The following is a 14,483-nucleotide window of genomic DNA, read 5'->3' as shown; positions in this document are numbered from 1 at the left end:
AAAACTATAAAAATATTCATACTGTCTTACCAACTAATATTACTTCTGGGAACCTCTCCTAAGAAAATAGTATAAAATATGGAAAAGGTCATATATTTGAAGATGTTGATGGATATATTTTGTGAAATAAAAAACTCAGAAGCAACTCAAATGTCCAATAACACACTTAGACACATGTATTTGAGGATAATATGTAGCCATTAAAAGTAAATATGAGGAATATAATAAAAATGCTTATGCTATAACATTTCCTGGATAGTACAGACTTGTATACAGGTTCAACCATAGCTAGATAAAAGCCTATGCCTATGAACATTAAAATTATAAATGTATTACAAAATGGGGGGAAAAGTGGTGATCCCTTAGTTAACTTTTTAATCTCGATTTTTCTAGAATGTTTTACCACATTTTACATTTAAAATGAAAACACACTAGATTTCCCCTTTTCTTTTTAATATTTTGTATTGAATATGAGTTACAGCTTTTGATGATTCTTTGCTACTATTCAGTGATATGAGCTTTTTCATCCTCTGTTTTTTGTACAGGTGAATGTAGTGCTTACATCTTCAGAGGTTCTTGGCTCAATCCCGTCTGTGTATCAAAAGACATCCTACTCAACTTTCTTTTACTCATTCTCATGGTAGATAATTTTTTTGGGGGGCAACAAATTCAAATATTTTAAACAGTACTGAATTTGCTTGTTACTTCTTTTTAGATTTAACCTCCTATGATCCTCTCCTGTGCTCAATAAGCTCTTACTGTGTTGATCTTTATCTGTCTCAGACACGCTAGGCCAAATCAGACTGTTTCCTAATTTTTATTAAATTTTAAATATTTCATTAAAATATACTTAGGGAAAGCTAATAACATAGCACATGTATCATGCTATCAATGTACTTACCCTGTGAAATAGATGGACATTAGATAAGATTGTCCATGATAGTTGTATATTTTTATGAAAAAGCAAATAACTAAAGTATAATGAGAAAAATACCCTTTTTATGGTATGAGTTAATTTGTTACATATGAGTAAATATGAGTACATTTGTACATGTGAGTTAATTTGTTAACTTGCAGTAAATTATGAAAGAACAGCGTGAAGTATGCATTTTAACTCACTAACTCCTTGGGAAATGAATGCAGTGGCATTCTCTCTCTTTATTGAAATGAGTTTTATCATAGCCTATCTTGTTATCTTTGCCCAGTTGATTATCACATTATCTTCAAAGTGTTCAGCTCACGGTTAATTTCAAAGAGACGGCAATAAGAACAGTGTCATCTCATGTTGGAAGCACTATATTTTACAATTCCATCTACTTATCTTTCCTGTCAAGAGAACTGATTTCGAATATCTTAATAGTAAAGATGTTAATTTCTCAGACAATGCACCAGTTACTAGACAGGATCATTTTGAAGCCACAGTGGAGGACAGTGGTGTAGCTGCCGAAAGGATTTGCTTTGGTCAAGTCCCATCAGGGGTCTCCCAGGACTGTCATCTGAGATTGGGTCAGATTTTAAGGAATCTGTCTGTTTCATTCAGTTCAGTTGCTCAGTTGTGTCCCAACTCTTTGCAACCCCATGGACTGCAGCACTCCAGGCCTCCCTGTGCATCACCAACTCCCAGGGTTTACTCAAACACATGTCCATTGAGTCGAAGATGCCTTCCAACCATCTCATCCTCTGTCATCCCCTTCTCCTTCAGTCTTTCCCAGCATCAGGGTCTTTTCAAATGAGTCAGTTCTTCATATCCGGTGGCCAGAGTATTGGAGTTACAGCTTCAACATCAGTCCTTCCAATGAATATTCAGGACCGATTTCCTTTAGGATGGACTGTTTGGATCTCCTTGCAGTCCAAGGGACTCTCAAGAGTCTTTTCCAACACCACAGTTCAAAAGCCTCAATTCTTCAGCGCTCAGCTTTCTTTATACTCCAACTCTCACATCCATATATGACTACTGGAAAAACCATAGCTTTGACTAGACAGACTTTTGTTGGCAAAGTGATGTCTCTGCTTTTTAATATGATTCCTAGATTGGTCATGACTTTTCTCCCAAGGAGCAAGTGTCTCTTAGTTTCATGGCTGCAGTCACCATCTGCAATGATTTTGGAGCCCAAAAAAATAAAGTCTGTCACTCTTTTCCTGCTTCCCCATCTATTAGGCATGAAGTGATGGGACCAGATGCCATGATCTTAGTTTTCTGAATGCTGAGTTTTAAGCCAACTTTTTCACTCTCCTCTTTCACTTTCATCAAGAGGCTCTTTAGCTCTTCTTCGCTTTCTGCCATAAAGGTGGTGTCGTTTGCATATCTGAGGTTATTGATATTTCTCTGGGCAGTCTTGATTCTAGCTTGTGCTTCATCCAGCCCAGGGTTTCTCATGATGTACTCTGCATACAAGTTAAATAAGCAGGGTGACAATATACAGCCTTGACATACTCCTTTCCCTGTTTGGAACCAGTCTGTTGTTCCATGTCCAGTTCTAACTGTTGCTTCCTGACCTGCATACAGATTTCTCAAGAGGCAGGTCAGATGGTCTGGTATTCCCATCTCTTTCAGAGTTTTCCACAGTTTATTGTGATCCACACAGTCAAAGGCTTTGGCATAGTCAATAAAGCAGAAATAGATGTTTTTCTGGAACTCTCTTGCTTTTTTGATGATCCAGCGGATGTTGGCCATTTGATCTCTGGTTCCTCCGCCTCTTCTAAATCCAGCTTGAACATTTGGAAGTTCACGGTTCACGTATTGCTGAAGCCTGGCTTGGAGAATTTTGAGCATTACTTTACTAGCGTGTGAGATGAGTGCAATTGTGCGGTAGTTTGAGCAATCTTTGGCATTGCCTTTCTTTGGGATTGGAATAAAAACTGACCTTTTCTGGTCCTGTGGCCACTGCTGAATTTTCCAAATTTGCTGACATATTGAGTGCAGCACTTTCACAGCATCATCTTTTAGGATTTGAAATAGCTCAACTGGAATGCCGTCACCTCCACTAGCTTTGTTCACAGTGATGCTTCCTAAGGCCCACTTGACTTCAGATTCCAGGATGTCTGGCTCTAGGTGAGTGATCATACCATTGTGATTATCTGGGTCATGAAGATATCTTGTATAGTTCTTCTGTGTATTCTTGCCATCCTTCTTAATATCTTCTGCTTCTGTTAGGTGCATACCATTTTTGTCCTTTATTGAGCCTATCTTTGCATGAAATGTTCCCTTGGTATCTCTAATTTTCTTGAAGATATCTCTAGTCTTTCCCATTCTGTTGTTTTCCTCTATTTCTTTGCACTGATCACTGAGGAAGGCTTTCTTATTCTCCTTACTATTCTTTGAGCTCTGTATTCAAATGGGTGTATCTTTCCTTTTCTCCTTTGCATTTTGCTTCTCTTCGTTTCACAGCTGTTTCACTTATGGAATACTAAAAATCCTCGTTCTCTAGACCTGTTAGGGATACCACTGCCAAGGTCATCCTTTTTTTAATCTTCCTAGTTAAACTGAGATATTTTACTCTTACCTATTCCAAAGTCCCCTCCACCCCCCAACCCCCACGGTTGATAGTTTAAAAAATTGTGTGTATCTTCCTTAAAAAGACCTTCAGATATACACTCTACTGTATTTAAAATTGATATCCAACAAGGACCTACCGTATGGCACAGGGAACTCTGCTCAATATTTTTTAATAACCTACATTGAAAAAGAATAAATGCATGTATAATCAAATCACTTTGCTATGCACCTGGGACTAATACAACATTGTTAACCAACTATACTCCAATAAAAAAAAAAGTCCTTCAGTAACTTCTCAAGCTGTAAAAACATATCCATTTAAATGTCTATCCCATGATTAGGAGTAGGGATGATATGTTGAAATTTGAAAATGAAGTTAAAATATAATTTTAGTAAATGGTACAATAGTTCCTATCTCATTAAGCTTTTCATTGAGAATAATAGAAATAGTAATAGTATATAATTTTTAGAGTGTTACCATGTATTGGATATAAGATTGCTTATCCTTTTATAGGAATTTTATCAGTTATTACTTAGCAAAACCTTAGGAAGTAGCTGTTATTAATATCTTTATTTTATAGATGTTGAAATTAAGAACAAGATATTGAGTTAAATAACATTTCCAAGACTCAAAAATGATTTTCTAATGGAGTCAAGAATCTAACTCCGAAACCTCAAACAAAAAATGAACTACTTTTTTTTACTGGCTTTTGTTGTAGAATGAATTTTCAACTTTTCCTTCCTGAACAAAGTCAATAAAGGAGGTGAAATTTCAAATATACATATATCTATTCACAACCCAGATAATCACGATGGTGTGATCACTCACCTAGAGCCAGACATCCTGGAATGTGAAGTCAAGTGGGCCTTAGAAAGCATCACTACAAACAAAGCTAGTGGAGGTGATGGAATTCCAGTTGAGCTATTTCAAATCCTCAAAGACGATGCTGTGAAAGTGCTGCACTCGATATGCCAGCAAATCTGGAAAACTCAGCAGTGGCCACAGGACTGGAAAAGGTCAGTTATCGTTCCAATCCCAAAGAAAGGCAATGCCAAAGAATGCTCAAACTACCGCACAATTGCACTCATCTCACATGCTAGTCAAGTAATGCTCAAAATTCTCCAAGCCAGGCTTCAGCAATACGTGAACCGTGCACTTCCAAATGTTCAAGCTGGTTTTAGAAAAGGCAGAGGAACCAGAGATCAAATTGCCAATATCCGCTGGATCATCGAAAAAGCAAGAGAGTTCCAGAAAAACATCTATTTCTGCTTTATTGACTATGCCAAAGCCTTTGACTGTGTGGATCACAATAAACTGTGGAAAATTCTGAAAGAGATGGGAATACCAGACCATCTGACCTGTCTCTTGAGAAACCTGTATGCAGGTCAGGAAGCAACAGTTAGACCTGGACATGGAACAACAGCCTGGTTCCAAACAGTGAAAGGAATATGTCAAGGCTGTATATTGTCACCCTGCTTATTTAACTTCTATGCAGAGTACATCACGAGAAACGCTGGGCTGGAAGAAACACAAGCTGAAATCAAGATTGCCCGGAGAAATATCAATAACCTCAGATATGTGGACGACACCACCCTTATGGCAGAAAGTGAAGAAGAACTAAATGGCCTCTTGATGAAAGTGAAAGAGGAGAGTGAAAAAGTTGGCTTAAAGCTCAACGTTCAGAAAACTAAAATCATGGCATCTGGTCCCATCACTTCATGGGAAATAGATGGGGAAACAGTGGAAACAGTGTCAGACTTTATTTTTTTGGGCTCCAGGATCACTGCTGATGGTGATTGCATCCATGAAATTAAAAGACGCTTACTCCTTGGAAGGAAGGTTATGGCCAACCTAGCTAGCATATTTAAAAGCAGAGACATTACTTTGCCAGCAAAAGTCCGTCTAGTCAAGGCTATGGTTTTTCCAGTAGTCATGTATGGATGTGAGAGTTGGACGGTGAAGAAAGCTGAGCGCCGCAGAATTGATGCTTTTGAACTGTGGTGTTGGAGAAGACTCTTGAGAGTCCCTTGGACTGCAAGGAGATCCAATCAATCCATCCTAAAAGATCAATCCTGGGTGTTCATTGGAAGGTCTGATGTTGAAGCTGAAGCTCCAATACTTTGGCCACCTCATGCGAAGGGTTGACTCATTGGAAAAGACCCTAATGCTGGGTAGGATTGGGGACAGGAGGAGAAGGGGATGACAGAGGATGAGATGGTTGGATGGCATCACTGACTCGATGGACATGGGTTTGGGTAGACTCCGGTAGTTGGTTATGGACAGAGAGGCCTGGCGTGCTGCAATTCATGGGGTCGCAAAGAGTCGGACACGACTGAGCGACTGAACTGAACTGATACATGTACATGGGCTTCCCAGGTGGGTCAGTGGTAAAAAATTTGCTTACCAATGCAGGAGATGTAGGTTCAATCGCTGCGTCAGGAAAGATGGAAACTTATTAGAGTTTATATCCTTTAAAATTGTACGTATGCTGTGCTTAGTTGCTCAGTGGTGTCCTACTCTATGTGACCCCGTGGACTGTACCCGCAAGGCTCCTTTTTCCATGGGATTTCCCAGGGAAGAACACTGGAGTGGGTTGCCAGTGTGTAGAATTGCCTACTGGAGAAAAACGGCCTGCTAGGAAATGAGTTAGAGGCTATTTTAGAGTAGTAGTAGTTGAGAAATAATGGTGGCCTGGGAGGCATGGAATCAAAATACCCCAGCTGCATTCACCACCCTCTGAAAGTGATTTATCTTTGTTTGCTAATGTCTTGCTTATGATTCTACACATTATATAAGGATAATGGCAGAAACCAAGGTGCTGCAGACTCATTTGGGAGCTGTATTCTATCCTTACCATGTTTGTGCATCTTATTTTTCCTGAGGCAACTTATCAATAATAAAAACCCTAAAAGATTTGATGACATGTAAATTAAATGTGCTAATTAGCATTTCCATCTTCTCTCTTCTTTAGATTTAATTCCTACAACACTGTTTATCATTTAACACATCTTCTCCTTCTCGATTGATTATTGCTCACTGACCTGGATGAGAGGAGAGAGATTCTATAGTTACATACATCATTTTATTGTGTGCATAGCTTCTAAAACTTTTTAACTTATCTGGACTCTGGGTTGCAAGACAGAAACCCAATTCAAAATAGCTCAGGATAATTTATTGGCTTCCATAACTGAACAATCCAAGGGGAAAATTCAGGTATATCAGAATCAAAGATTTCAGCCAGTGATATGGGACATTCTCTAACCCAGTATCATTGTGTTCTGCTAACTTCTGCTTGGCTTCATTCTGAAGTGATTTCTGTGTTTTTTTCTCTTTCTCCAACATCGGCCTCCCTTCTGTCCCACCTAAACTAGTTATCTCTAAATGAAAGATGACAGAAAGGAAGAACTGATTTTCTTTTTTTTGAGGATAGTCCTTTTCTGAGGGTAGACCAGGAGAAGTGAGTGCTGGCACTTGTCTACACCTTGCTTTTGTGAAACTTCTTATAAGGGGAGACAAAAAGTAATTACGTTGACTTCGGTTGACTGACTTCAAATATATTTCAGGCTTTAACAGCTTCCAAGAAATCCAGAATCTATGTTTTTTGGCTTAATTTATGTGAGAAAAGGTTTTTTAATAGTCTGAGGTAACAGAACAAACCTCGTTGATATTTGGGTGAATGCAAAAGTTGCCCAATGGCCATGAGATAATGATCGGATCATTGTCTGTTAAACATTGCTTCCAAGTATGATACAAACATTCATTTGAACCACCCTTTCCACCAAGAGCAGCAAGAAAAGTTGTTGAGGGAACGTAAAAGAAAAATGAAACTTTCTTAAATGCAACCAAGTGTGTGAGGAATTATAGTGCTGAAATCTGGAGAAGGAAGAACCAATAGAAGTGAGTTCAGCATTTAAGAATATTTTTGTCATCAGGAAGAAGTGTCTGAGGGGTGAGTTGCACTCTTGATGCTCTTGTGGGTCTGGGTAGAATCCCTAGAACTTTCCCAGGGGGATTCACTGTGTTACCATCCTCCACCTGGAGCTGCTTAGGAGTAAGTTTATAGAAAGCAAACCAGTCTTTGCACAACTTGAAACCCACCTCTATGTTATATGGGTGGCCTGGAAAACCACAACCCTTGAAATCAGATTAAATTGGGTCAGACTGGCTGGAATCTCAAGTGCCTGGAAGAAGAAAATGAAAAGCCCGTCTAGAAGAAATATCATCATTCTAAGTTTGAAATGCTTTAACATATAATTTTACATATATAATAGCCAGTATACGTTTAAGCCAGACATACATTCACCAGGGAATCAAAATGAACACTTTTCAATGCAGGGCCTATGGTAATCATTTGCCTCTAGATATAATATCCTGAGAATGAGTATCATTTATAATATTATGATTGAGATTATATAACATGAATCTAATCATTGGGAGACAACAGATTAACTCTAATGAGGTCGTTTTATTTAAAAGAGAGAAAACAGGAGAAAAGATGTAGTAATGTTCTAAATTAAAAGAGATCAAAGGGACATGACAGCTAAATCCTACACATTATCCTATATTGAACTCTGTACCAGAGGGGAAAATATGCTAAAAAATGATGTTATTGACTTAATTCACAAAATAGGATATTGGACGAAAGGCTAGATAAAAATATTTGTGTTAGTTTGCACTGCTACAACAAAGTATGATAGTCTGGTTTATAGAGAACAGAAATCTCTTTGTCACAGTTCTGATGACTAGAAGTCGGAGATCAGGGTGCCGGCACTGTCACATTCTGGTGAGAGGCCTCTTCTGGATTGCTGATGGCTGCCTTCTCCTTGTGTTTTCTCCCGTGGCAGGAAGAGCTAGCCAGTTCCCAGGCCTCTTAAGGACACTAATCCCCTTCACGGGGGCTCTATCCTCATGACCTAATTGTTTCCCAAAGACCCCACAAATACCTTCACTTGGGATTAGGGTGTCAACATAGGAATTTTATAAGGACACAAGCATTCAGTGCATTGCAGTGTTATAACAATGTTAAATTAACCGAAGTTCGTTAACTATCTTGTAGTTATGTAAGGTAATATCCTTATCTTAGAAACTAAACTCAAAAGGTTGTATTAAATATCAGTAAGCAGTCATGTATGCAACTTAACCTCAAATGATTAAGAGAAGACTTATATACATATATTATAGACTTGTATATATATTTATTTATGGATAAAATGATAAAGGGGCAAAATATTAAAAATACTTGAATCAACAAAAGGTTATTTGGGTATGCTATGTATTGCTTTTATTGTTAGAAATTCCCTATAATTTTCAAATTATTTCCAAATAAAAAGTTAAAAAGAAAAATTAGGCCCACCAAGACCTAAAATATGTACATTATCAGACACAACCTATAATATCTTAACTAAATAAAAAAATCGTATATATTTATTATCTTTATTGATGTGAAAAAAACAAAGTTGAAAATTTACACAGGGGTGACATAGAAGCTTTGAAAAAGAATCATTTTGAAATTATGATTTGAAAATAACAATAACTGAAGCTAAGGATTTACTGGAATAAGTTTAACAGTAAATTAAACATAAAAGAAGAGAGACTTACCTAGCTAGAAGAAGGGGCAGAAGAAACAATGATGATTATAAGATGAAGATATGAAGGTGTGAGAAAGACGGTGGGTAGTGTTTACATGCGTCTAGTTGGAGTTCTAGAGGGAAGGAGAGGAGGAGACGGAAGCCATTCTTGATGAGACTACGCCTGAACCTTTTCCAGGTGACCATGAATTTTAATTTTAATCCAAGGAGTCCAAAGGAAGTTAAAAAAAAAGGAAACCATACTTAGACACTTCGTAATGGAATTGCAAAAGTAATAATACAGAAGAAAAACATATCTTTCCATAGTTAGATTAGAACAACATCCAGAACCCTAGTGGAAGGCAGGACAATAAGATGTTATATTTAATATATTGAATAAAAATAACTACTTACCTCTAAAACTGTACCTAATGGAAATATTCTTAAAGTGGATAAAAAGTGGAATAAAACTAGATTTTCAGATAAAGTAAGCCAAACAAAAACTGAGTTTATCACCAGCAAACCTGCGCTCAAAGAGTTACTTTGTGTATAAGGAAAGTGATCTCACAGGTACAGGGAACTAAAAGACCAAAGAGAATGAAAAATCTGTAGATAAATCTAAATGAAATTTGATTTTCTAAAATAATTATGAAATTGCATAAATTGAATTGAGAGTATTAAATTACCTGATAACAACAACAGTATCATATCAGTCAAGGGAAAGTTAAATGAAGATAAATTGGTTATTTTGGTCCTTTGTCTGAAGAGGGATATAAGACTTTAATAAATTGACGATGTGCTACAAGTTCTAGAGTAAATCTAGGAGAATAGAAAAATGTCTTATAATAGAAAAGTGAAATTCTAATTAAAGAAATAGTCAGTAAAAAAGGTACCAAAAAATGAAAGAAACTGTAATGACACAACCAGGAAAAATAGAAAAACATAGATGATGAAGTCATAATGGATATTTGGTAATGATATAAAATGTAAATTGACTAAATGATCTCAGTCTCAAAGATTATTAGACTGTATTAAAACTATTTGTTTTCAAAGGAGTACTTAAAACTTTAGGATGTGGAATTTGAATTATGCAGGATTGGAAAAGCTATCACTATTCATTGATTCTGTGTGGTGGTGATGGCTTTATATATAATCATCAGGGAAATACATTTCAAAACTACAATGAGATACCACCTCAAGCTTACTAAAATGACTGTAATAAAAAAGACAAGAGATAACAAGTGTTGGTGAGGATGTGGGGAAAAGGGAACCCTTGTGCACTACTGGTGGGAACATAAATTGGTATCGTCACTATGGAAAATGGCATGGAGTCTTGTCAAAAAAATTAAAAATAGAACCACCATATGATCCAGCAATTCTATATATATACACAAAGGAAATTAAACAGGGTATTGAAGAGATATCTATACCCAGTATTCATTATGTCATTATTGACAGTAGCCAAGATAAGGAAAACAACCTAAGTATCCATCAGTGGGTGAATGGATAAAGGAAACGTGGTGTGTATATGGATGGATATGAATAATAATGGATATTATTCATCCATAAAAAAGGAAATTCTGCCATTTGCAACAACATGGACGGATCTTGAAGACATTATGCTAAATGAAATAAATCAGAGAAAAATAAGTGCTAGATGATCTTATTTACATGTGGAATCTAAAGAAACTGAACTCATACAAACAAAGTAAGAATGCTGGTTGCTAGGAGCTGGGGGGTCAGGAAGATGGGGAGATGGTAGTCACAGCATACACATTCCCATTTATAAGATGATTAAGTTCTAGGATGTAATGTCCAGCATGATAATAGTAGTTAACAATACTGTATTATATATTTGAAAGTAGCTTAGAGAATAGACTTAAATGTTCTCACCACACACCAAAAAGGCCGTTATGTAAGGTGATGGAAATATTAACTAACCCTATTGTTGTAATCATTCTGCAGTACATACATGTATCAAATCATCACATTATACACCATAGATTTACACAATAAAATTAGAAAAATATTATAAAGCATTTCATTCACATGAGATATATATATGTGTACACACACACACACACACACACACACACATATATGCCACAGGACTGGAAAAGGTCAGTTTTCATTCCAGTACCAGAGAAGGGCAATGCCAAACAATGTTCAAACTGCCACACAATTGCACTCATTTCACATGTAGCAAGGTAATGCTCAAACTCCTTCAAGGTAGGCTTTAACAGTATGTGAACTGAGAGCTTACAAATGTACAAGCTGGATTTAGAAAAGGCAGAGATACCAGAGATCATATTGGTAACATGCATTGGATCATAGAAACAAGCAAGGGAATTCCAGAAAAACACCTGCTTCATTGATTGCACTAAAGCCTTTGACTGTGTGGATCACAACAAACTTTGGAAAATTCTTCCAGTGATGGGAATACTGAACCACCTTACCTGACTCCTGAGAAACCTGTATCTAGGTGAAGAAACAATGTTTAGAGCCAGATATGGAGCATGAACTGATTCAAAATTGGGAAGGGAGTACATCAGGGCTGTATGTTGTCACCCTGCTTATTTAACTTCTATGCAGAGTACATCATGCAAAGTGCCAGGCTGGATGAAACACAAGCTGGAATTAAGATTGCCCAGAGAAATATCAATAACCTCAGATATGCAGATGACACCACCCTAATGGCAGAAAGCGAAGATGAACTAAAAAGCCTCTTAATGAAAGTGAAAGAAAAAGCTCGCTTAAAACGGAACATTCAAAAAACGAGGATCATGGCATCTGGTCCCATCACTTCATGGCAAATAGGTGGGGAAACAATGGAAACAGGAGGAAAAAAAAAGACTATTTTCTTGGGCTCCAAAATCACTGTGGATGGTGACTGCAGCCTTGAAATTAAAAGACACTTGCTGCTTGGAAGAAAAGCTGTGACAAACCTGGGCAGCATGTTAAAAAGCAGAGACATTCCTTTGTTGACAAAGTTCTGTATAAGTCAAAACTGTGGTTTTTCCAGTCGTCATATATGGATGTGAGAATTGGACCATAAAGAAAGCTGAGCACCAAAGAGTTGATGCTTTCAAACTGTGGTGTTGAAGAAGGCTCTTGAGAGTCCCTTGGACTTCAAGGAGATCAAGCCAGTCAATCCTAAAGGATATCAACACTGAATACTCATTAGAAGGGCTGGCTGATGCTGAAGCTAAAGCTCCAGTGCTTTGACCATCTGATGAGAAGAGTTGATTCATTGGAAAAGACCCTGATGCTGGGAAAGATTGAAGGCGGGAGGAGAAGGGGACGACAGAGGATGAGATGGTTGGATGGCATCACTGACTCAATGGACATGAGTCTGAGCAAATTCCAGGAGATTGTGAAAGACAGGGAAGCCTGGCGTGCTGCGCTCACAGAGTTGTACACAGCCGAGCGACTGAGTAACGACACCATCTATGTATACATTTATGTGCACACATGTGCATACACACACTGACATATATATGCGTGTGTGTGTGTGTTTACATTAACTGGGCTTTAGTAGTGGCTCAGATGGTAAAGAATTCACCTGCACTGCAGGAGACCCAGGTTAGATCCCTGTGTCTGGAAGATTCCATGGAGAAGGGAATGGCTACCCACTCCAGTATTCTCGCCTGGAAAACCCCATGGACAGAGAAGCCTGGTGGGCTACAGTTCATGGGGTCGCATAGAGTCGGACACGGCTGAGTGACTAACACTTTCATATATAAGCTGGTTAGTTTAAAAATACTATAAAGAGCAGACATAAATATGTACCATTAAATTATTACTATTTTTCTGTTCTAGTTTTATTCTATTTTCCTGAGGTGACTTTTTCTCTTTCACCCCTCAAAGTATAGTGAACTAAGTCAAGAAGTGTCCCAAAATAATGACCTAACAGAGGAACTATCTTGCTAAATGCTACAATATCTTGGCTTTATTAAGTCCCAATTTTCTTCTTCATTCCTGGAAAAGCCAGTGTACTGTCACTTCTGCCTTTTTTCTACGAGGATCTCACTAAACTAACTCTCCTCTCAGGATGCATGCATATGTGCTAAGTCACTTTAGTTGTGTCTGACTCTTTGTGACTCTCTGGACTGTAGCCCGCCAGGCTCCTCTGTCCATGGGATTCTCCAGGCAGGAATACTGGAGCGGGTTGCCATGCCCTACTCCCAGGGATCTTCCCGATACAGTTTTGTCACTTGCTTTTTTCTTCCCCATGTCTGTTATGTCTCTTGCTTTGGCAGGTGGGTTCTTTACCACTAGTGCCACCTGGGAAACCCCCTGCTATCAGGATAACTTGCTGTATATTTTTGCCTGCCTTTTCTCTACTTTTGATAGAGAAAAGCATAGGGAATATTTTAAGTTCATATCCTAGTTCCTAAATCATCTTTTAGTAAATAACTCACTGTGATTTAAATTACCTTACCTAAAAAATTGACAGACTATTCTTAACTATGATCAACGTGTTATAAATGACTGAATATAACAACTTTAATTTAAACATAAGCAGATAACTGTGTATAGAAAACTTAAGAGTATTTTTAGGATCTAAATCCAGGCCAGATCTCCCAATCCAGGGCAGTTTAAGCAAGCACTCTGGTCCTTTGGTGATCCTATTGTAAGAGGTCAGATAAAGTTCTTCTCTCATGCAAAGCATTCAGTTTGTTTTTTGACATGGTTAAGGCAAGGAGGGGCTTAGTGGCTCAGTTGGTAAAGAATCTGCCTGCAATGAAGGAGACCTGGGTTGGGAAGATCCTCTGGAGAAGGAAATGGCAACCCACTCCAGTACTCTTGCCTGGAGAATTCCATGGACAGAGGAGCTGGGCAGGCTGCAGTCCATGGAATTGCAAAGAGTTGGACATGATTGTGCAACTAACTTTCAAGGCAAGTTTAGTCCAGCCTTCAGATGCTGTCATAGGGAATTTCTTGATTTGGGACTCTGAAAGGTGGTCTTCAGTCCTATTTCTGCCAGTCAATTATTGAGAAGGTAATTGATTTATTGATAAATATCAGATGATAATTGTGCATCTAATGGATGCACAGAAATTTAAAATACCTAATAAAAATATCCTTTCTTTTCAGACTTTGAAAGTCCGTATCACTTGTAGTCACTTAGATTTTCTTTACCATTGTTTCCCTTTGACCAAAGGAAAGGGCCTTTATATTTTTAAATTGCATTTCTGAAGTCCCTGAAGCATATTAAGAGTACCTCTTCTCGTGTTGCACTCACTAGGAGTAACATGGCTTTGCCATTAGGCTATATCCTGATGAAGATCATATGTTATTAGCATCAATGCTGGAGATGAGAGGGTCTTGATCCTTCACACAAAAAAATGTTGTCAACAATATTAGCCTTATGTGCTTTTGAACTGAGCTTAGTGAACTTTTAAAAATATTTTCTACT

At 37.8% G+C, this 14,483-nt stretch overlaps 1 protein-coding gene across 3 annotated transcripts in view; it reads left to right on the top strand.

The window, feature by feature from the left end:
* B3GALT1 (beta-1,3-galactosyltransferase 1) overlaps positions 1 to 14,483 on the top strand; it is a 609,729-nt gene that overhangs the window by 16,476 nt on the left and 578,770 nt on the right. The gene's annotated exons all lie outside the window — the stretch shown is intronic.

This window comes from Giraffa tippelskirchi, chromosome 3 (assembly GCF_054371585.1).
Source record: "Giraffa tippelskirchi isolate mGirTip1 chromosome 3, T2T-mGirTip1v1.2.pri, whole genome shotgun sequence".
Lineage (NCBI taxonomy): Eukaryota > Metazoa > Chordata > Mammalia > Artiodactyla > Giraffidae > Giraffa > Giraffa tippelskirchi.
Note: the sequence above shows the minus strand (reverse complement) of the source record. Positions and strands in the feature narration are given on the sequence as shown.